Source organism: Melanotaenia boesemani, chromosome 13 (genome assembly GCF_017639745.1).
Source record: "Melanotaenia boesemani isolate fMelBoe1 chromosome 13, fMelBoe1.pri, whole genome shotgun sequence".
NCBI classification, from domain to species: domain Eukaryota; kingdom Metazoa; phylum Chordata; class Actinopteri; order Atheriniformes; family Melanotaeniidae; genus Melanotaenia; species Melanotaenia boesemani.
In genome coordinates, this window is record NC_055694.1 from 16,575,174 (window position 1) to 16,599,387 (window position 24,214).

Sequence of the window (24,214 nt, forward strand, 5' to 3'; positions counted from 1 at the left end):
ATCCAATCTCAGCGCTGTTACCTGCTTCATTGGATAGGTTCAGAGGTCACATGGGGGATGTCTGCTTTCAGGGCTGAGGTGACCTGACAGAGTTTCTGAGGGCTTTTAAAAACTATTATCACCACTGTGATGTCAAACGGTGCCATTCGAAGTCATTCAGGCAAAGGGAAATTTTGGAGTAGGCAGCACATGTGGAAAAAAAAAATAAACATATAATTTCTTTTTTCTTAAAGAAAGCCTGACTGTAGAAAATTAGCCACCATCAAGCTAAGCACGAAGCCGGCATCAACCAAGTCAATTTTACAGATCTGTAAATTATTCATGAATTTCTGCTTTGAGGCGCTTTGCTTTCAAAAAGCTGCAAACAAGCCAGACATTTTGCTATATGCTGTTAGTATTGCTGTCATTATCAAAGTTAAACTGTTGCATTCCAGAGTGTAACCTCATTGCCTCCCATTAGACAGAAAATTGCCTCCCCCCTTCCTTCACAAAATCTTGTAATTAGCATAAAGATTACATGTTGGCTGTTGTCAAGCACTTCAAGTGTTTAACAGGCTCTTTTGTGTGGAGAGGGTGGAGCAAAAACACAAGACCAAATGTTAAGAGTCTAATCATGTCCTGAAATTTACACATGTTCTGATCTTCATTGTGCCAATCACCCACACAAACCTGACAAAATCTTATGGCTTGACTCCTCACATATCTATAGAGAGAGCCACTGTGTTGATTAATGTAGCCTATACTTTCTTTCTACATTACCGATCGTGCAAATGTAAATTCTGAAAGCTTTTATTAGATGTGACTGGATTCACTGATTTATGAGTGTGTGTGTGTGTGTGTGTGTGTGTGTGTGTGTGTGTGTGTGTGTGTGTGTGTGTGTGTGTGTGTGTGTGTGTGTGTGTGTGTGTGTTCAAACATGTGTGCAGGTCTTGTGTCCTGTCATGCCATGCTTTTAAATATTAACCACCTCCAGCTGTGAAGATGTGTAGGAGGAAAGGATGAAGGACAGAAGGTAGGGGGAGAAAAATAAATGAACACATGCCCCCCTTTATCCTTTTCTCAACCCCCAGGGTTTGTCTGTCTGAAGAAACATCAGATGAAAAGGAAATGGATGGAGGGATATTGGAAGGATGGAGTGATTTAGACAAAAACAAAGACAGTGGTCAGATTATAATGGAAGGATGGAGAAGTCATTCAAAAGAAGGGTAATGAGAGGATGAAGGGGTCAACAGGGAGTAGGAAAGAGGAGGGGTGTCTGAGAAACAAGGTGATGATGGCGGGGGGTATATGATCAGGCCCCCTACAGAGTGAATTATTCATAAAAATCCCCTTCCTGTCGGCACTATTTGCCCTAAATTCACCCAGATTCATAATTTATCTGCTTCCCTTGCCATTCATTTTGTTTGGCCTAGACTGGCGCTGACCATCCACACCTACTGTCTTTGGCTTTCTGAGTCTTTCATATTCACCCTCCCTCCTTCCTCTCTCTGGCAGGGTCATGCTTAATGCATGAGCCTGTTGCAGTGAGACAAGTCTCAGACCTTCTTTGTCACCACGTCAGAAAAATACAGCAGGTCACGTGAGATAATAGTTTCTACCTGTTCCTGCTCTGCTCCACAACTGTAAGACAATCATTTGTCATTCATTATTCACTGCATAATGAGTCTTTTTTTTTCTCATTTCCAAAGATGTTTCTACTCAGGAGCCTGGCACTATAGTAAGAACTTTCCAAGAAGATAAGTACCCCATTTTCCTGTCACCTTTTTATCAATCATCTCCTCTCTCCACCTGCTGGGTATCTGACACTAAAAGCTTTCTTCATTTCCACACCAATTGCGTTTTAGTATAGTCTGTCTTCCTCTTGTCTCCTCTTCTGTCTACTTTCAACCTCTTTTCTTTCCATCACCTTAATAAACTGCTGCGGTAGCACTCTGGCTTGTAGAATAGGCAACAAGGCTGCTTAATTCAATATTTGCAACTTTAATGGAAAAGGGGCTTCACAATGTAGCACAGTAGGAAACCAATATCTTGCTCATGCTGATACTCTTTGTTTAAAAGGCCAAGTAACATGTGTTTCAAGACCAATGATGCATGGTCGACTCCAAATGGAAATTTACCAGCTGAAAAATGCTGTAGAGCCACAGCTTATCAGGAATCAGGCTACACAGACAGCACATTTATCAATACTGCTATTAGCATAAGCTCGGTGGATAGATACTTTGCAACTCCCACTGGTGCCAAATGTAGTATACGATGTCCCTCATTTTCAGAAAGCCTGTGCTTCATGTGAGGACCCCTAGCTCACAATAACCCCTGGTGTTTTGTCAGGGGTTAGAGGTTAATATCAGAGTGGCACAAAGATGGTGCAAATAAAGGTTGTCAGAGGAACTGTGAGGGCAACCGCCCACTCCCTTTCCATCCTGGTTGCCATGACAACATGGTCTCCACACAGCATCCCCCTTGTACATACAAATTCAGTTATTCACACACATGGTCACTAACGGGTTTGCAGCATTGCTTACATATGCGTATGCACGTACGCAGTCTCTTATGCTCCAGTGCAAACTGAAAGACCAACACCTCATGTGCAACGTTCGTACACATACATGTATAAATGCAAATACTGGCTGCCTTCTGGTAATATCATGTGCACATACTTAAAGCGACATGTAGCTGAGAGTTGAACTTTTTCAAGCATCTATGAGGATAAATAAATGATGGTTTCATCCAACAGAGAGTTTAGATGCAAGCCGCAAGTACATGATTCTCAAAGTAGTCTCCCATTATCTGCTTTCAGTCTCACTTCAGTGTACACCAAGAAACACAGCCTTTAGCCTGGATAGCAAAAGAAGATACCTATAGTGTGATTTATTTATTAATGTTGTTCCCCTTAAGACACAATGGGAATGTTGGGGAGAAAAAAGTGGTTAATAATTAAGGAAGAAAAGAGTGGACTCATTAAGAACATAAGTGAGGGTGAAAGAATTGGATGGAGGGAAGGAGGAAAGAGAAAAAAACAAAAACAAAGAGAAAGAGAAAGAAGGGCAACACTGGTGGGAGATCAGAGGCGGGATCAACCACAAAGTCTACAACAGAAGCCTGAAAATGTTATAAAAAGTGGAAACAAAGAAAAACTAATTAACAGCAGAGAAAAAAATTTGTGTTGATAACAAAAAATAAATACAATAAAAGACAGAGGACAGATCTAGTTATCGAATCGTTGTCTAGTAAGAGCTCTTTACTGATCAAAACAGGGTGTCACCCCACTATAAAAGTGTATCGGATTCCCTGTATGAGTGTTTGTGTGTATGTGAGTGTGCGTATCAGTAAAGATCAGTCTGTGTGTCAGCAGGTCAGCTAATCTCTTGTCAGCTAATGGAACCAGTCTTGCAGATGGAGTGCTGCTTCCAGGTCTCTCTGCTTCCAGCATGTTGGCTGCTGCTCACTTAAGTCCACAACTGATAAGATAATTTGTTTATGGTCAGCCTGTCAGTCACTAAGCCCCAGGAAATAAAGATGTATAGCATCACTAAGCAAAGCAGGCCTACATGCTTATGGGTAGAATCATGACTGTCATCTTAAAACGTGTGACTGTCATGGTTAATAGGTTTTATTTCAATTTTAATTTATGTTCCTTAGTCTTTGTTGTCTTTGGGTTTTTGGTTTCTTGTCTTATTTTGTGGAGTCACATGCTTGTATGTTCTGTTCTCTTAACTTTCAGTACACACCCGGATCCACTCATCGCTCCACCTGCTCCTCGTTTAGTTAGGTCTCCTCCTCAGTGTATAAATACTCATTGGTTTCTTTTGTTCTCTGCCAAGTCATTATTTTTATTGCATTGTCTTTGTCTTCATAGGTTTTCCCTCAGCTTGGTTTGTGTTCCTGTAACCTGCTCTACCAGTGCCTTTTGTTTTTGGACCAATAACCTTCTGACTCCTTCATCAGCCTTCCTGCTGCTTGTTTCCACATTTGGTCCTTGTCTCCAAACTCACACCACACCCTGACATTGACTGGTTGTTTTCTATTTTCATTATATTTTGCTGACATTATGCTTACCGTGTCTTCAGAAATTAGGTTGTTTTCTGTTTTGCTGTGTTTTGTGAGATGTTTCCAATTTGCTGATTTAATTTGATTTATTTCTGTTTTAATGTTGTGTTCTGTGTTGTCTGAAAACTGTTGTTTTTATGTGCTTAGTTGTGTTCTTTTGAAATATTGTCATGTTTTCCAAAGTGCACTTGTGTGTTTTAATCTGTAGTTGTGTTTTGCGCTTAAGGGCAACAGTAAAAACAACCCAAAACAATCCAGACAACAACAAAGAAACCAATCTTTTCTTTATATATATAAAATAAACCTCTTCCTCACCCATCCTCCAATCTCCCCTGGGTGGGCTGGGTGGTTGTTTATATCAAGCTCGGGTCTTCTACCAGAGTCCTGGGAGCTTGAGGGTCCTACACAGTATCTAAGCTGTTCATCTACTGAATGGAGATGTCTGATGTTTCTCCAGGTATCTGTTGGAGCCACTTCTCCAGTGCTCCAATGGCCACTGGTACTACTACTGCGTTCATCTTCCAGGCTTTCACCAGTTCTTCCTTGGGTCCTTGGTATTTCTCCATTTTCTTGTGTTTCTTCTTCCTGATATTTCCATTGTTGGGGATGGCTACATCATTACGGCTTTCCCTTGCTGCTTGTCCATGATCTATGCCTGGTTTGTTGCTCACCACCCAACCATATATATATATATATATATATATATGTACACACACACACACACAATACAAACTCTCCTCACACTCCTGCACTCTTGCTTGTGGCCATCATTTGCTTCATTAGCAACACTGCGCCTCCAGCACAGAATGTGCTAATTGCAGACACACCCTAAGTGTCGTGTAGAACATAACTAATGTGATGCATGCAAACACACACAGAATACCACACATCCTTGTAGATAAAACAGATAAAATACATGATGCAGCTTCAGCAAAACAGAAAATAATTCGACAGAAGTACCCATCCTACATCTCTCAGGTAGTCTGAGTACAGTTGAAGCATCCAGTAATTAATATAGACTGCTTCTGAAGATTATTCTGGTGGCAGAATGGTTTAGTGTTCATTCAGCAGGTAGTTAATGGCGTTAGCTTGAGTAAAGAGGGGTAATCATGACATTATGAAATTATGTGGAAGAGCTATTAGGAGTGACCTTCTCTCTTTCCTTCTCCCTGCTTGCTTTCATGTCTCCAGCTCCATCCCTCAGTCCTTGCCTCCTCTCTTTATCTCTCACACTCAGCCTCTCCCTTTTTCTCCTGTTCCTGTGAAAGGAATAGCTTCCCTAGTGTTTCTCTACATTTTGACGTGCATTTTGACCTTCACTGCCGCATTTCTTCTCTTTGCCTTTGTAAAAGGCAGTTGGGAAGATAGGCTCAGCAAAGATACTTTGGTAAACATGTTTGTGCGCAACCATTTGTTCCTTAGAGAGAAAAATTAGAAGGAAATCAGAAAGATGAAATGGAAATTTTAAAGACTGTGAACTAGCAAAGCCTTTGGGGATCAAAGCAGAGTCAGGCGGGCAAGTAAAAAGAAGCCGACATCAGAATAGTGTCTGTCAGTGTGAGCCCTGAAACCAGATGCAGCCGCTTAACCCAGCTGGAGATGATAAACCAGCTGCAGTAACACAAACAGTAACAGGACCAGAGGGAACCCTGGCACTGCAGCAGATGTTTGCATTTTCACACCATGGCCTTTATAAGGGCACAAAATATCATCATTTACATGACTATGGTGATTTCTTTTTTTTTCCACACAGGCCATTGTTATTCAGGCCACCCATGCATAAATTCACTATAAAGCTGCAGAGGAGAGTAACCATATAAAGAGGGCTGTAGTGGTTTCTGATTAGTTTCCAGGATGAAAGGGGGCATATGTGTGCACTTCTGTGCATGTCTGGGTTGCATCATCAAGTTAGCAGAGCAGGTGGGGCTGACATTGGGCAAATGTTGTTTTGGCTGTTGCAGGTCTGAGGAGGGGGGGGGGGGGTGGAGGACTATGCAGGCAGCCCTTCAGCAGATGGGGGGGGGGGGGAGTGGTCCCTCAGGTCAGGTGATAAGTGGCCCATATAGCGCTGCAGCACACAGCTGCCAGCCACTCGTGTGACATGCAAGGACACGTGGCCACTTCCATAGGGAAAATAGGAGAGCCACAACATGGGAGGGGCATTGTTTGTCTGCAAATGTGACCTGTGTCCTCCCATCACAACATGATAGACAACTGATAAATTATACATCTGTATGTTTCAAGGGAAAAGTGCATTACAACCATATTTCATTGGTCTAATTTAGTCTACTCAAAATGATAAAAAGTAACATTTTTCAGTAGTAAGAACAACAGTAAGTACTTTTCTCTATAATAATCATGCACAGTTGAATACATAAGAGGTTATGGGCTTTAGTCAGTGAAAACTTTAGCACCTGAAACTGACAGGCTAAGGATTGACCTGGTAACCTTCCAGGTAGTGAATGCCCAAGGTTTTACAGATTCTAACAGAGCCATCATATACCTATAAGACAGTTTTTGCAGCTTACTGCCAGACTTTGTCAGAAATATTTGTCAGGGTCTTCTTAGGCTGGATGTAATCCCATCTTTTCCACCACTTCAGGGAAATGAGCCACTGAAGAGGTCACTCAGTGCTGTGCTAACACATTTGCATTGGAGGGCCCCAGTGGCTTAACGACTGTGGGACACTGAATTGATTTTTTTTTAGCTCTATTGGGCTTGTGGAAACATGCAGGAATCACACACAAAGTTACAGAATTAATGAAAACATACATCTGACACGATTGCATCCATGAACAAACAGATTCATTATCAAAGCAGCCTAAGAGGAAGAAACATTGCAAATCAGGAAAAAAAAACTCAAATAAACAAAATAGCACAAATATGACAAATTAGATGTCACAAATAAGACACTGCAGGGGAGATGGAGGAAGTGCTGTTACAGCTAACAGTTGTAGTTAAACCTTAACTGGTGGTGATTGGCGTCTCATAAATGATTAACCAGGTCCAACAACAGCTTCTTGGCAATCCCATTAACTTTGTTCCAAGTTGCAAAAGCAGCACTTCTGTTTAAGTGCTCCTCATCTAATCAAATGCAAGGTCTTCTGGGGATGAGGAAAGCAATGTAACAAGCTGCACAGTTTAGAAATATCTGCAGGGTGGAAGGAGAAAGGATGGACATGGAAGTAATAGAGTGGGAAAAGATTACAAATAATAAAAGCGAACACATTTTAAACATGACAGATTTTTGTAGGTGTATGGACTGTAATGTGTTACATCTAATCCTAAAATAAGATGGTCACAGACCTATCAGCTACATAGCAAATTTTCTAACCAAGCTTCACATTGCAGCTCACAGAATAATAGTACTGCAACATTTAAAATAAGTACAAAACCCAAACAAGCTATTTTGTTGATTATTTTTGTCCCATTTAGAAATCTTTTTGACTTCCTGTTGTTTTTACTTTCCCTTTCTTTTTGGGCCTTTTTACACTGCAGACATCAAGGTGATTTATCATTTTTAAAAATATGCTTAACAACAGAATTATAAATGATGATAAACTCTTCAGCTAATAAACCCCCGCATCTGTTTCTCTGCTTTTAAAAGAGATAAAAAAGAACGCTGAATAATGAAAAAAAGAAGGTTTTTATTACATAACTGTGTATACAGAGACATCTATGGTCCTCTGGAGATGCTACCTTTGGTAAAATCAGCTTTTTACATACATACACAGCAAAGGTAAGATATAAGAACACACACACATGCATGCAGCATGTGTGTGGGTAATTGTCAAGTCAAACGAGTCAGTTTAAGAAGATTTGCCTCTCATTCAAATCTGGTTGATTGAAGATGAAAGACATCAGGGAGACATGGGGAACCGAGTTTGCATAGTGATATGGTTTCTGGGCTTTGTGCATCCGTGGCCTAAGCCTAATTTTTACACACCACCTGTGTGTATTTGTGTGTTTACTCAGGGTTGTGACAGGTCAGTATTGTTATGCATGACTCACTTTGTTTGTTGCAGCGTGCATCAGTGTATGACCGTGCATGTGTGTGTATGTATAGGTGTCAATGCCTCTGGCTCCATTCTCTTTTCTCACCTCACAATCACCATGACAACCTCCTGACTCCCTCTCAGCAGCACACAGCAAATATTTCTCTCCCTGCCCCCTCCCACATGTTCATCCTCCTCACCCCATCCCCCCATCTTTTTCTCACTCTGTCATACACTCTCCACCTTCATCTCCAGTCTCCTGTGTCTCCATCTCTTCCTCACTCCCTGTCTCTGTCTTTCTCCAGTTCCCCTCTTATGTCTACATGCTACCATAGTTAAAAGAGTTCATCCTTCCTGGCTGTCATCTTTGCAGAAAGTCTATCTTTTATTTGTGCTCCTGCCTATTTCTCACTCCTGCTCTGGCTTCTCTGCTCCCTGCTGACTGACTCTCACTATTAGTATGAAAGCCTACTTTTTCAATCTCTATACTCTCCTTCCCTCAGTCTTCTACTTCTTCCTTATGGGAAAAAGCTTGTGGACCACATCTGTCCTAGATTACACCCTCATTACATCCACCCAGTCAAGATAATACACAATGAAATTACAGGTAGCTTTCTATCAACCTCTACCATCAACCTCTATGAAGCTGGAGAGACATTCAAGTCTAAAGGGAAATTTGCAGGCTGGCACAGCATCGATACAGTCCCTCGACCCTAAGTGGCTTGCTAACTCCCATCACATCTGCTATCATTATCATCAGCAAACCATTTCTGCTCTGTAACTAAATCCAATCATTACCAATGGAGTCGGCAGCGGGGATGTATTTGAGGCGGAGCAGCTTGTGCTCTCCAACAGAGGAAGGCCAAGCGTCATCAAAGGCTGCAGTGTTATCTGAGGAGCACAGCCCTGTTTCTGCTGCAGACCCCTGTCTCTGTAAATCCCCCTCCCCATGTCTCTACAGCCCCAGCCCCTCCACGCACCACTCTGTAGTGGCGCAAAGAGATCAAGGACATGACATTTTATGGAGCGTGTTCCAATTTTAAGCAAGACGCAGTATGAAAGAGGGTAAACAGACAACCTGTTCCATCCCGCTCGTGTTTCTATCATTCTGGTTGTGCCTCAACGGCAGTCAGACATTTAAAGGGAGTAAACAGAAGATCTGGTTTTATATAATCTATTTTGGGAGAGAGGCAGAGTAAAAATAAAAAGTGAGGATGCAGTTAATTTTTTGTTTGTTTGTTTGTTTTGCAGAGCTGTATTGCTCATTTTTTTGACTCCCCTCCTCTTGCATCACATCATCTTTCTTCTAGGGTATTGCCCATACACTGAAACCCCAGCTGTGGCTATATCTCTTTTTCCATCTCATTTTGCTTCAATTATGGGAGATGACAGAAAGAGTTGTTGTTTTTTTTTTTTTTTTTTTTTTTTTTTTTGTCTAATTCCATCTAGAAAGGGGGAGAAAAAGAGACACAGAGGGATGCAGTGAAAACCACAGTGACCTTTGCCTATGGCAACCAAATGAGACATTCATAGAAAGTTGAGCTGACAAGGTCTGAAAAGTCCATATCTCAAAAAAGTCATATCATATACTGTTCATACATACAACACCGAGACTGTTATGCCCGGCTGTTGATATTGTTGGGAATACACCAGTGGTCAAGTTTATAAGCAACATAATGCACATAAACACACATTCACATGAAAAAATAGTCCAGAGGTAATATTTTGGAACACCAAATCCCCTGTTACAGTGGCAGATATCTAAATCATCTCCATCCCATGATAGCACAGCTTAAAACATGCTGATTGTGCTGGTTCCTATATAGAACACCTACACAGCACTTCTGCAACTCCTGTTAGTGAGTGCACAGCTTCTGCACGACAACATTCCTCAAACAAGTCAGAGACATTTTTCTTTATTTGCACTGAAAGGAGAAAGGAGCTTTCCTGACACCTGTGGAGGTGGATGGGCCAAAACACAAGGAACTGTGTATGGCTGCTACATTGCCAGTAACAAACCTGCCACTTAAGATCACAGTTTGCATATTCATCCCCTTTTGTACCAACATGCTGGTCAAGACAGTGTTCATTTTACAGACAAATAAAACACAAAATGATTGGGCTACTTGAGAGGGGGGATGAAAAAAAGACCAAAGAAAAGTGGGAGTAGAGGAAATAAAACCAATTCAAAAATGGGCCATTGTACTGAGAATGAAATCATTCCAGCACGGAACACTGCAGGTGTGCATCTGCCTCTGCACACTGACATTTTAATCTCTACAGAATCTCTTTACCTTCCCATCTCTATCAGACACTCTTTATCTTGCAAATGTACTCTCATCTTAACCTGCACACTCACTTCCTGCTCAAAACCCTGAACGAGATTGAACTTTAATGGTTAGATCAAGATTGTTAAAAGGTTACTGAACAATTAAAGTCCTTTCTTTCTTTCAGCAGCACTTATCCCTGCTTCCCCTGCCCCACCTAACAGTGCACGGCCCGGAGGCAGAGGTCTCTGCTTATGTGTATAATTACGGTATTAAGCTCGTTAACAATGTGCGGGCCCTCTATGCAGTCTCTGCAATTCAAAGTAGTTGAGAAACAACATCCCACATTTAACATCTGCACCACTCTGTTTCCTTTCTTTTTTGTTTCCTTCTCTTGGGGATCACTCCATTTATCTTTTCTTCACATTAACAATTCTCACCTATGCCTCCTCAATGCTTCCTGATACATCAGCACGTGTTCTGCAAAGAATTCAAGAAGTGATTTGCAAAAATGGGCACATCAAGTGTGCTCTACAAGTATGGCTGCAACAACAACTCAGTTCTACCTGCGGGCAAGAGAGCTTGATGTGTGATGTAAACAGACAGTTTTAAAGCAAAATGTGAGTCTCATTATTGCTGTTTGGCTTGTGTAGGGCTTTCAGCTGCATCATTCACGACTACCTCTAATAACTCTAACTCAAACAACTCAAAAACCAGCATCGTTTAATAAAGAGAAAGTCAGAGGAGGATAACAAGAATAGCTTTTCGGATAACATCCTTCGTAGGAAGTTGGCATAGAATAATTTATTAAGGCTATGTGCAGAGAAGAATACATTATGAGAGGGATATTGATCACAAAGAAAACAGAAGCTAGATTATATAAACCCTTACTTAACCATTTAAGATTTTGTGAAATGCACATTTTAATGCTGTTGTTTAAAAAATGTTTTAAACCCACAATTTAAAGATACACAGGTTACCTGTTTTGTTTTTATTTATCTAGATATAATACGTCATAAGAAAACAGTAAGATATGTCCTGCTGTATGTTCTGAAAGATTAAGGTTCCCATTGAAATATGGGGGGGAAAACAAGGTAATTGGACTTACATAAATGCTAACACACTTAAAGAACCCCTTTTCCTAAATCTCATCTGTATTTTTTGACATTTCCGTCCTCCTTGACATTTTCTTTGCCTTTCTCTGCACTCAAATATCTTTCCTGCTGTCCATAATCAGTTTTCTCTACTCTGAAGAGAGTTCTTACGACCATTCCCTCTTTGTCTTCAGGCCTCTTGTCTGACATTACCCTGTTTTAACCTTGTATGCCCCCCGTCTGTTCTCCTCCAGCCAGCGCCTGCATGCATGTGGTGGGTGTAGTGTGTAATAGGATGGCACAGTAGGTGAGATTAAATTAGGCTGGTGTATGGGGATTACAACCCACTCAAAACCTGATCCCCTCCCACTTTCTGTAATCCAACTCTAATGAATATATCATGGCTGACACAGCAGATAAAAACCGCCTGTGAGAACCTACTGTCACAACATCACTGAGACATGCAGAGGAGATAAATACAGACAGCTTTTTTACTTACATCACCTCCAGTATTTGAGGATGCTGTGTCAGTTAAAGTGTTTCTGGATCCTCATGCTTCATGCCCCATCTGTTCCATTTATGGTTAATTTTAGATTAAGAGATGGGGTGTAGAGGGGGAAAGTGACCCAAAATCAATACATTTAAATGTTAACAATGTGCAAATAAATTAGATGGTTTATTAGATTGATTTAGAAAACTCAGAGACATGTTAGAAAAAATATGACTCTTCCTGATTTTTAACACAGACAGCGCTGCATGTCCTTTCAGAACAGTTCATCTATAGACACCATCCATCCAGATGATAATTTGGAAGTCAAATTGTAAGGCTTTATTTTAACTCTCATTTTGATCAGTTAGGCGTGCCTCTGCAATACATCAACAGACCAGACACACTCTGGCACAAGCCTCAACACTGCAATCCAGACAAGTCTTTCGGGAACCCTAAAGAGACATGCCAACTCATTCAGCTCAATCCCTCAGTGCCAAAGGCATTTCAGCTTGAGTGAAACATAAAACACATCAACTGCAGTAAAACATTGAGCCATGATCATAAAGCATCAACTATGCAACAGGTGCATCTGTAGGTGTCACCAGTGTGATTCATAGAAGATCAGCTGGTTGTCAGAATAAATTATTTAGTGAGTCCAACTGTTGGCAAAGGGGGAAAATGAGCTGGATGGAATTCCAGAAACATTTTCTAAGGGGACACTGACAATGGAATCACTACTACAGACAAATGATGAATTACAAGAGTATTGAAAACCCCTTACTAAAACCTGATCAGTACTATAAAGCTTAAAACAACACACTACCAGAGCTGCAATACTGAGATATAAGCTTAGATGCTCCCAAGTTTCATTAAAAATGCAGCTGCTCTCAGCAACAAATCAATAAATTAGAAAACCAATGTGGTGGTGTCCCCTTAATAAACAGCCTATGAAATGTAATGAAAGGCTGAATAGAGCAGTGACACATGAATTCCCATATGCATGTGGTCAGTGGTATCAGAGATTTTGCTAATATTGTTGAATAAATATTTTAGCTCACATCATATTAATATATTATGGAATTTACAACATATAGTAAAGGTTCTATTGGCTGTTCATTTAATCCTAAAACAATGCTCTCCTCCATGGGTTTAACGCAAAGACAATAAAGTTACTGTTCAGAGGTTAATGTCACTAACTAGTTCAGGCTAAGCTATCTACCTTTTTCTCTGTACTGTCTCTAAATAATAGAGGAATTTCGTGATAGTTTTGTTAAGTTTGCCAGCTTTAAAAATCTGAACCTCAGTAAAAATTTTCATTATTTTGTTAACTATAAAATATTAGTTGCCTATACTGAAGCTTTCATGGATAAACTCAGTTAAGCGCTAACATTAAATGTATTTAATTTTCTCTTAGTTTCTGTACAAAATAATATCTTGGATTTTTAATTCTTGCTCTTTTGCTACGTTAATCAGGCTTTATTAGGGTATTTTTATACCACAACAAACAATGCTCTAGCATGGGATCCCAGTGGAATAGACTTGGTTAGGCTTTGGGTGTGTGAAATTGGGCCAGTTTGGAATTATACATAGATTTAACTGCATTTGGACTTATCTCCAGACCTGAATGTGGGGAAGCCACAGACCTGACTCCCAGCATGCTGGGGCCCATTCTGAAGATTCATTTATTTATACATGGACCAAGTTATTCTCCTTAGGATCTAGACCATTATTTGGTCTAAGCTATTTTGGCTAACTAGATGTTAACTGCAATGACCAAACACTTATCTGATTCAAAATGAAGGCATGAATAATTTTCTGTGAAGCGGAGGTGATAAATATCCCAGCTGGATTTGAAATTCCATTTACAAACCATTTACTCCAAGTGATGGCATCACCAGATATAATAAATGAAAGTTGATGACTTGAGAAATTAATTGATTCATAAATAATTACTTCATCTCATTGTGGTCACTCTGAATGGCAATTCATACATGCAAACAAATACACAAAGAAACATTTTCCACAACTGACCAAAAAAACTTCACAGATGCAGACAGATGAAGTTGGGAAACATGATTCATTTCAGTGTAATTATAGCCATTGCTCTGGACAATAAAGCCTCTTTGATGGAGCCAACTGTGGACCAGAGGGAGTGATGCTGCGGGGAATTCTCAGTGCTGCTGAAACAAAGATGTAATTTTGCTACATATTGAAAAAAAGATGAGGACAGTGTCAGGAGGGCAAAGCGAGGCACAGATATAAAGCTTCATATACCCTTCAATTCATATTCAATGTTCAGCTTTATTGTTTTGCTGCCTTCCAGTATCATTCTTTATTTCAAACAACATGCACTGAAGAAACTGAATTGAAGACTCTGAGCACAATCTTGTGCCATGATATTGATGAACATACTTTTAAAAATGCCCTTATATAAAGAATTTCTCTCCACAATATGTAGGGCCTCCGGTTTTGTTTTTGGCTTTTCAGTAATTAATCTATGTGTTAGTTTCAAGCAATATCCACATCATGGCTTCATTTTTGTCATTATAACTGCCAATATCTTATTGGACACCCATGGGAATGCTACACTCCTCTCCCTCGCCTACCATCATACTGAAAGCTGTAGCAAGATAACTCACTCTGGCAAATTAAATTCATTTCCATACATGACACCTCTGTTTGTGCTCCATTCCCCACAAGTTTATAACAGGGTTAGATTTATGAGTCTTTGTCTCCAGGCCTCTTTCTGGGAAGGGTAATAGAAACCTCAGTCATTATTTTGATTGAGGCCTAGATGAGTTTTTTTTCTGTCCTCTGTATGAATACTGATATGACTGGTTAAACTATACAACTATATTGGCATTAGGATAAGGAAATGGGAATGAAACATTAAGACAGTAAAAGGAAATTGATTCCTTAGGTTGAAGGGTTTGATCTGTCTGGGAGAAAGCAGGACTTGCAATGTGATAACTGGAACGTGTTCTCTTCCACTTTCCTTCATAACAGCCTTAATATGTATGCCATCCATAAACTAACCTGCTGTCTTTTAAATCAATCCTTTCCTTCCGTTCGCCTGCATCATCTCATCTTTGCAAATTTCAATCTTCCCTCTCCTAGCTTTCTTCTCTCCTCCTCTATTTTCTATAATCATTTACCCATGGCTGGCCTGTCAATCCATCTGACCCTTAGCTCCCTAAATCACCACAATATATTCTCCACCAAACCCTGACAGCATGTCTACATGATCCCACACTTGACACCCACTGGGCTGGCTCCCATCTGCACAGTCAAAAATCAAACAGACTCCAAGCTCCAGTGTTACGAAGAGGAGGGGGTGACTCCAATTTGACAGAATCCTGAAGGTGCACAGGATCTTGATGCTGAACTGTTCACACACACACATGCACGGCTTTGAAAAAACAAACATGCTTAAAGGAGTTCACTTACACGTCTTTGAAACAGCACCTTTTTTTTTACAAGGATCCTCAAACAAGAGTAAAAAAGGAATGCAAAGATGAAAGTGTTATTGTTGACATTTCAGCCTGAGAGACAGTTCTCCCTTTTAAACCTTATTTTACCCCGCTACTGCTTTAATGGCTGAATCCCCAGAAATTGCTGATTGTGGTCTTCGAACAAATGCAGACGCTTAAGTAATCAGGCCAGGAAAGCAACATTAGAGTATCTTTAGTTTGGTGTACTGCAACAGGATCTTTGCAGAGTGCTTGTTTGTGTTGCAGAACAAGTGCAGTGTGTGGATGTGTTTATGTTTCTGAAGAGCAGGATGACTGAAAAAGAGGCCCTCTGGCTAGAACAGGTAGTTGAGGAGCGAGGGACCAACACTCCCGCACCATTGGACTCTGCAGCTGCTCTTAACTCGGGAGCTCATTGCCACTTCAACTCAGAACCAACAGGCATTTGGAAACAGTTTTTGACATTATCATCCCATTAAAGGGAATATGACAGAAGTATTTACACCTGACCAGGTTTCACGGTTTTACCTTCAAATTAAGTTGCAATCTTTTTCAGTCATAACCCGCCTTATAATCTTGAAATAAAACAAACAGAAAGCACCTGTTTGATCTTTGTGCCCTCTATTAATTTATATATTTTTCCATTTTCTTACAGCACATTTCCCTTGTGACCTTATCCTTATCTATCCTGGCTGATTATCTCCTGCTGGTTCTGTCAATATCTATTCTAGTGAACAGGCATTACAAGATGCAAATTGCATTGACTTTCAAAGAAAGTCTACTTCGTTCCTCATCTTTTTAATACTATCCTTTAATACAGGGGAGGCCATCCGCTGATGATCCCTGTCTCTCTCCCTTCTCTTCCAACATAAATCCCCAGTTTGTATCCATCTCTTTGGTGGAACAGTTCAATTAGCTCAGTCAATGTCAGAGGGAAGATTACGTTCTGCATCATCCTGTAGAAAGGGTAACCACTGACGCCAGCAGCTCCCGTGACAGCCTAGAGAGTCGACTGCCGCTGCCAAACAAAACCGACTGCATTAAATAGTATGATAATGTGGCCAGCAGTGGGTCTCTGGAGCATTGCTGCCACACAGAGGATCCATACACACAGACTCATTCACTCCCACACACCGTCCTCAGCAGCTGTATCATCATCTATTGTGTGACCATGTGGAGTGCGGCATGTTTGTGGATGTTGTACAGATGGTAACAAGTCATTGTCGGCCACAGTGTCTTCCCTTCCCTCCGGTCCCTTGACAAGGTTCATCTGGGACAAGCTGCAGGCAACTGAGGTTTAGCGGGAGGAAGACAAGTGAAAGGAAGAGCAGGCTCACAACATCCCCAGCACACTGTAGCGTGGTGTTAACTGATTCTTTTAATGATCAAACCATCAGTCACATTCTTGTGAATCATAGTGCCCACAGGACACAAACAATCTTCATATAATAAGCTCACAACCTTAAGCAACACTTCTGGCTATTCAGGTTTCTGCATCATTAACACAACTTTATTTCACTGGGTGTAGAAATGGATGTTTAATAGGCCGCAGTCCTTGACAGTAGGCATTGGCATGGCATACAGCCAGGTGAGTGCCTTCTTTTCACTGGCACACCTCTACAGTTTGCTGAGTGCAGTGCCACACCCTTATTTTCCCTCTGCTATCTCCCTTATGATAAATACCTCTCTTATTGTGTCCTGTTGATATATGAATCTCTCTTTCTTTACCTCTCCCTCCTAGTTCTTTTTAGCATCCTTTTTCTTCTTCCTTCCTGCCAATGTATTTAGATTAAGATTACTAAACTCTGTCATTGCCCTGGCAAAATACATCCACTGCAGCTGCAGGAGATAAGCCTGGAAGACTAGCAAATTGTTGCAGACTGCTCTGCTGTGCTGATCATCTTATAGCTATAGAGTTTCATTCTCCGCCTCAATAAAATTTCTAGTAGTGCATTCCAATCATGAGCTGTACTTAACATTAAGCCACTCAGCTATTAGCTGGGGGAGGGGAAGAGAAAATAAATATTCATTAAAATGAAGAAGTGGAATGAGGGGCAAAGGGAAGGAGAACATGAAAATTGCTTCTAGTTTTAAAAACATGCAGATGCATTGTATTGTTTTTAAGTGTAGGAGAATACGGTAAATGGAGATTATTACACCTGAAAATACAGAAATACCCTTGAATCATAGCAAATAGTTTTCCAAACATATGTCCCAAACTTCAGACATTTCAAATAACAAAGTATAAGGCAGTATTACTAAGAAACAATGACTACTAAAGTGTTCAAGAAGGCTGCACATTAGCACTCAGCATTGCTGTATGATCAGTATTAATGATGAGGACACCCTGTTGCATGCAGATGGAAATACATGTAAAATACAGGAACAACAGAAAAGCATTTTCCACAAGTTTACCATGACATCCAGTAATCCAGCATTACAGATAACCCAGCCATGTCTTTTTAGATTTATTCAGTCATTATTGTTTCAATTAAGAGTGTTTACGTTGATATTAATTTTCTGTCAGAACAAAGTCAAAACATCATATGACAATACGATCAACTTAAAAAAAAGAGAAAATATGAATAAGAGGCTGATTTTTGTGATCCAGATGGTCATCTTTCGCTGCCAGAAGATGAGCCAAAGGTGAGATTCCACCACAAGCCATCCCCACCTAACGGCTTAATTAATCCACTCACCACATCTCACTGCTGCTCTGTTTCTATTTAACGACAAAAAGATCCCCTTACCTCCACAATGTAGCTACTCTCGTCTTGCAACTCCTTGTGTCCTTTTTCTCCCTCTCTTCTTATCTACTTGTGCCTTTTCTTCCTCTTCTCTATGAAATTGATTGCACCCTCTCTTCTCTGCTGATGCTGCAGTGATAGAAAAACACACCCTCCTTCGGCCGCGCTCTCTCTCTCCCTCCCTGACTCTCATTGGCTGCCTGTTAGAGGTGACATCACCCTTCTTCTCTGCCTGCCTCCCTTCCTCCTCCTCCTTCTGTTCCCTCCCTCACTCTCTCTTCACCTTGCTCTCTCTGGATTCTGACCACCCTTTATTGTGCTCCCCTTCCATCCTGCCTCCTGTCCTCCTCTTCGTCTGTACACAGCCAGGATTATTAGGTCCGATAGCTCCTTTCTTTGGTTCTTACACTCACCAAGTAGTGCCAAGCATAATGATGCATATTGAGCATGCTGCCTTTTGCCCTTCAACATTTCTTCTCAGCACTCCTGCTGCACCATTCTATGATCTAATAAACTACAAGGAAAGCAATAGTGTATACGGTTTTGCATTCGTATTCTCTGCACTAAACTAGACTCAACTTTTAAATTCATTGGATTATTTAGACTTCACCTTGAAATTGGTTCATCATATTGTAATCATAAGCTTAGTAGAATGGATATTACATAACGGTGGTGAATAGAAATGTGTCAGAAATCACTGTTGACTCTTATCTGAATGTTGGTGAGGGGGGATGTGCAGAGATTCACTGATTTCAGGGTAATAAAGGGCTGGGGAGTCCAGGGACTGTCTGGCTGTGTTCATTTGTTCTGACATGATAACACAATTGTTAAATGTCATTGGGTGGCTATAATCCCACACACGATGATAGAGATCTTTTGTTTTACATGCTTTGTCTGCTGCACCATGATTTATAGTAAGTTATGTCCCAGTCAGTTGTTTCCATTTCGTTTCCATTTGCAGCTCATCCAAAATAAATAAATCAAAAGTTAATATTCTTTCATTTGCTTTGAAAAAAGAAAATAAAAAGAAAAAATAAAAAAAACTATGTAAACTGGCACTTTACACTTGTAAGTCATTCAGTGCACTTTTTGTTCTACAAAACCTTCTGGATCCTTTAACAATTCCTGCTCAATTTCACCCTCAGAACTACCTGATCTTTTTCATTAGAACTGTCATAACCAGTAGACAAATGTTCTGGGGAAGCAAAAGGACACCGATTTGGTAACTACCATTTCAAAGAAATTAGGCTTCATAGGTTTTGTAGTTTCAGGGTTTAAGGCATTTCACTGCCCCACCATATTTCAAATATGTTGACTTCAAAATAAAAAAAAAGATTAAGATGACAAGACTACATGCCAAGTTCAAGGCTTCAAAATGGCAAGTCACAAACCAAAGGGTGATGTCACAACTTCACTTTACCATACACACAAGTTTGACAAGTTTATTTGTGTAGCACATTTCATGTACAAGATCATTCAAAGTGCTTTCCATGAAACATTAAAAGCATTACAGTGGGGTTCAGAAGAAGCATTAAAAAATACATAAAGGAATCTAAAGAGAAACAACAATCATAAATAATGAGACAATTAAAATGGTATGTAGCATTACATTAAAATCATGTAAAATAAAGTTATTAAAAGCAAGCAACAGTCCACTTGTTTGCAGCATAACAGCTAAATGTTGTTTTCCATGTTTAGTCTGGACTCTGGTCTGGACTAGCTGGCTCTAAGAGCTCTTCTAGGTTTACATTCTCTGATGATGTCACAGATGCATTCTGGGCCTAAACTGAGGATTTGCGAACAATCGTTAGGGTTTAAAAATCTATTCTGTGACTGACTGGCTCTCTTAGTCCTGGTTAAAACATTAGCAACATCATTCTGGATGAGCTGCAGCTGTTTAATGCTCTTTGTGGGATGTCCTGTTAAAAGACCATTACAGTAATCCAGTCTACTGGAAATGAACTCATGGATGAGTTTCCCCTGGTCTTTGCAGGAGTTTGGATCTGCTGCAAGGCTGTGGACATTCTAAAGTCTTTCAAATGATCTCCTAATTAACAATATCTGTTTATTTAATTTCACCACAAAGCACCTGGCCATTATTTTATTATTGTGTTCTTCACTGGCTTACTTTCTTTATTGGATCTACATTAGAGGGAGATACCATTCATGTGTACCATAAAAATTCATACACATTTTTTTCTTGATCCTAAAATTGGACTGCAAAAGGAAAGACAATTAGCACAGTTGTACACTCAGACCACATTTGTTGCTATAAATAAAGCTCAGGATGGAAATTGGGGCAGCATCACGTCCAGTCAGGAAACCCTCCTTTCACTGATCTGCTGTTGTTTTTCCTTTGTGTATGTTAAGCCTGAGGGTTGCCAGTATGCCCATCTGCTTCTGGTGTCCGAGTATCTGCCAGGCGTTTGGACATAAGCTGCCATAGCAGCAGACAGCATGGGAATAAATGATTGATGATGCTTGTTAAATGTGACTGTGCTATTACTCTCAAGAGATGCTTGATGGCTGAAGAAAGGCCGAGAAGTCAGTGTTAAAACTGTAACAGGTTTTAAGCCAGGCATGAAGACAACAACCATGAAAGAACACGTATAGGAGTCAAACACTTCCTTCCACAGTAGAAATGATCCTTTAAACAGATCGTACAGGCAAATTTCCAAAGAAACTAAAAACTGAATGTTAGCGTCAACAGGATGGTATCTGACAGTTATTATGATTTAGTCTAAGTCTTGTCATCCACACAACCTCTGTTCAGTGCAGGCTACTAAAACAGAAGCCACTATTGTAATATTCAAAGGGTTGGAGGGAAATTAGCATCGACAAAAGGAAGTCTCACTTGAATTGATCTCTTGGGAGAATGTCTTGATTGTTTCACATTCTCACAGTAAGAATTTCATGTCTGCTTGACCTTTAAGAGGAAACTTTTGCCTCAACTATCACTTTATCATCAAGCCTGGATTTTACTTGCTATCATTCATCTTTGAGTTGCTTTTTTATTTGCCCTTGCAAAAGCTCTCACTCCATTTTCCTTCTTCCGCAGCTCAACTATAAGTGAGTCAGCTGGCAGACTGGCGGGAGAGACGGAATGATATATGAGGAGGAAGACGGGTGCACTGAGAGGGAGCAGGAAAGCTTGTGAATGAACAACTTAAAGCCTGGAGTTGCGGGAAAAACATGCAGTCAGCAAAAGACGGAGGGAATGAAAGACAATTCCATCAGCTTATCATAGCCAAGAGACCAGGGCAATATAGCAAATGGCTGCAGTAAGGGTGTGGAGGTTCAGACAAGTATTGATATTGAGAGCACAACAAATTAAATTAGAAACTGAAAAAAAAAGGGTTGTGTTTTACTAAGGATGGTGTATTGAACACAAAAAAGAAATACACCGATATACGTATTGTCTTAAGTTACAAACGTGAATCATCCTCAAAGGTTTTTTTTGGATCACTGCAAAGAGAGAACGGGTAAAAAGCTCTCTGGTCTTGCAACATCAGGCTGCACTGACACGTGAGGATAAGGTTCAAATGAGAATAAAAGAACAACCACTGGTGATATGTTTCACACCAGACATCTGGAGACCTGATAGGCTGGGCCAAATAAAGATGAATAAAAGGAGAATCAGCTATTTTAAACTTGTGAAATGTTTCCGAGAAAGCATTTGGACTTGAGGCATTGTGACGGTAACCATCTATGAAGAGTGCTCACAGAGTAGAAACAGATGCTAAAAATAAAACATAACAAAAAAAAAGCAGTTTCATAGTTTACAGGAATTTATTGCAACGCATGGCGTGTTGGCCAATAATGTTTGGAACAATGTGGAGTTCATGGGGTAAACAGCTCCAGGAAATGAGATCCAGTCGGCAGTAGTTACTTCCACTTCAGTGATTTTACTGCTGTGCAGTGGCATCGCCAGCCGATTTTCCCGGGGCTTTAGCCCAGATGTTTTGAGGCTAGCCCAGGTAGCCAAGATAAAAGTAAACTAGGTAGTAAAGAAGAAGGCTACAGGTGTAGCCTTGTTTCAGCTACACCTGTAGCCTTCTTCAGAAGGGTCACATGACTCTGCTGTGACGTGTCTTGTCAGCTGTTTTGTCCAGGTTTTCCAGACAGCAGGGGACGACTCTGTCCCAGCATCCCAGGTGTGGGATAAGGTGTATGATCCCTTATCTATATTGATGGCACTTGGAACCTGCTTCCTGATTTCAAAGACTTCCCTGATCCCATGGTGGTATTTGCTCCCTACAAAGCAGAAGACCTCGGTTTTTTCTCAGTTCATGATGTGGTTTTCCCTTTTACAATGATGCACTGAAAATAGAGCCGATAAAACATTTATCCTATGGTAAATCTGGGATGGACAGGTCGCTGTTTCTTTTTATGTATTTTCATTTTTGTCATTTTACTAAACAGAAAAAGTGGTGATTGTTACAGTTTTGTTTTCTGAAATGTTTTACTTTCAAATTTTTATTCTATAAAGTTTTTGTGCCTTGCTGTCTATTTTGTTGTTTGGGGACCACCTTAATGAAATTCAAATAAATAAAAAAAAGAAAAAAATGCAATACAAGTAGATTAATTTAAAAGATGAATATGTTACTTTTATATGTGCTGCTCTAAGGCATGTAGGGAACTCTATTAAAAAAAAGTTTTAGAAAGTTTAAAAGCCTGCAAAGGCTAAAGATCCAGAAAAACATAGGGAGGGAGGATTTGGGGAAAACTGAGGAAAAAAGTATTGAACTGACAAAGACAAAAAGAAGTGTTGAATAACAGAGTCAGAGATGGATAACAACAGAGAACTGGGCTCTTTTTTTCCCAAGATTACATCTGCACTCTTCCAGTGACCACTGTGGTTGTTCTTTTGGAGATGTATTGATCTGGCTAAAGTCATTAAGTGGGCAAAAGGTCAGCCAGCCGTCTCTGACCTGGCGTTAATCACTTTGTAATTGAAGGAAAATTACTCTGATTTAGTTTCCTGCCATGCTTAGAGTGGCCCATCCTCTCGATATGACCAGCACTTAGCTCACCAGATGACATTTCATTAAACATGTTAACTGCATGCAAATAGCTCAGTCAGCCTCAGAGAAACAAGATTCAACAAAGAATAGAGCACCATCATCGTTTTATATCAGGGTGGCTAAAAGAGGCAAGTCAGTTAAAGTGGAAATGGGAATTTACGGCTTGCATATACCTAAAATTATGCCATTGATATTCAAATGGAGGTTTATTGTGAAAGATCTTAACGCGCAGAGTGCCATGTTGTTAAAGCAAAGAAACTATGATGACTTGTTATCTGCCTTTCACTTATTTTTTCCACCACTAGCATTAAAAAAAATTACTATCCACTATCTTTTATCTTAATAAACTATTCAAGTATTTGTGGTCAAGTTATCTGAAATTTCTAAAAACCGGTGTCATGCAGTACACATGAAAATGTCAGCCAGTGGAACCTGATCCTCTCCCTGTTATATTTACAGGTTACCTGCTGCTTTATTCTCTCTCTCTTTTGTTCAGCATTCATACTTCTCCAAATGACTGCTTTCAGTAGCTGACCACATTATATGATCTCTAATGTGACTAGGCTGAATTTCATGCAGTGCTTGTCTCTTCTAAAATGCCACAAGGTGCCCACCGCTGTGCCTCTGAGGGGAGGTGAAGGAGAGGCTGAAAGGGGAGGAGGGTTGTAAATGCTAAATGGTAGATAGCTAGCAACCTCAGAGATGTGGATTATCATACAGACTGACAACTCCATCGAGACTTCTAGAAAAACCCATGGCTGTTCTAGTCCGGGGAAAAAAATAATAATAATAATAATTAATATTATTATTATTATTATTAATATTATTATTTCCAAATATGTAATTACTAATATTGTTATTGCAGTTAGCATGGGCATATCCTCAGTATTTCTGTTATTGCTACTATACATACTCACTGTGACTTTTTCAGTGTCACATGATTTGCTTTTTGTCCTGTTAAACCTTCTTTTGTCTTTTTCTGTGTCTGTATTGGGTGTTGGGTCTTTCACACACCTGAGCCTAACTTTTACCCCACAGCTAAAGCAAACACTCATATACACAATTACACTGCTCTTGGAA

At 40.2% G+C, this 24,214-nt stretch overlaps 1 protein-coding gene across 4 annotated transcripts in view; it reads right to left on the bottom strand.

Annotated features, from left to right (window-relative positions):
* Positions 1-18,262, bottom strand: part of l1cama (L1 cell adhesion molecule, paralog a) — a 38,547-nt gene extending 20,285 nt beyond the window's left edge. For 2 of the 4 annotated variants that reach the window (XM_042003090.1, XM_042003092.1), the window contains exons 1-2: positions 18,114-18,262; positions 17,047-17,050 (exon numbers count right to left, since the gene is read on the bottom strand). The gene's annotated coding sequence lies outside the window, so the exon portion shown is untranslated. The remainder of the gene's footprint in view (positions 1-17,046; positions 17,051-18,113) is intronic. The other 2 variants (XM_042003093.1, XM_042003089.1) reach the window with 1 other exon arrangement.
* Positions 18,263-24,214: the final 5,952 nt, after the last annotated feature.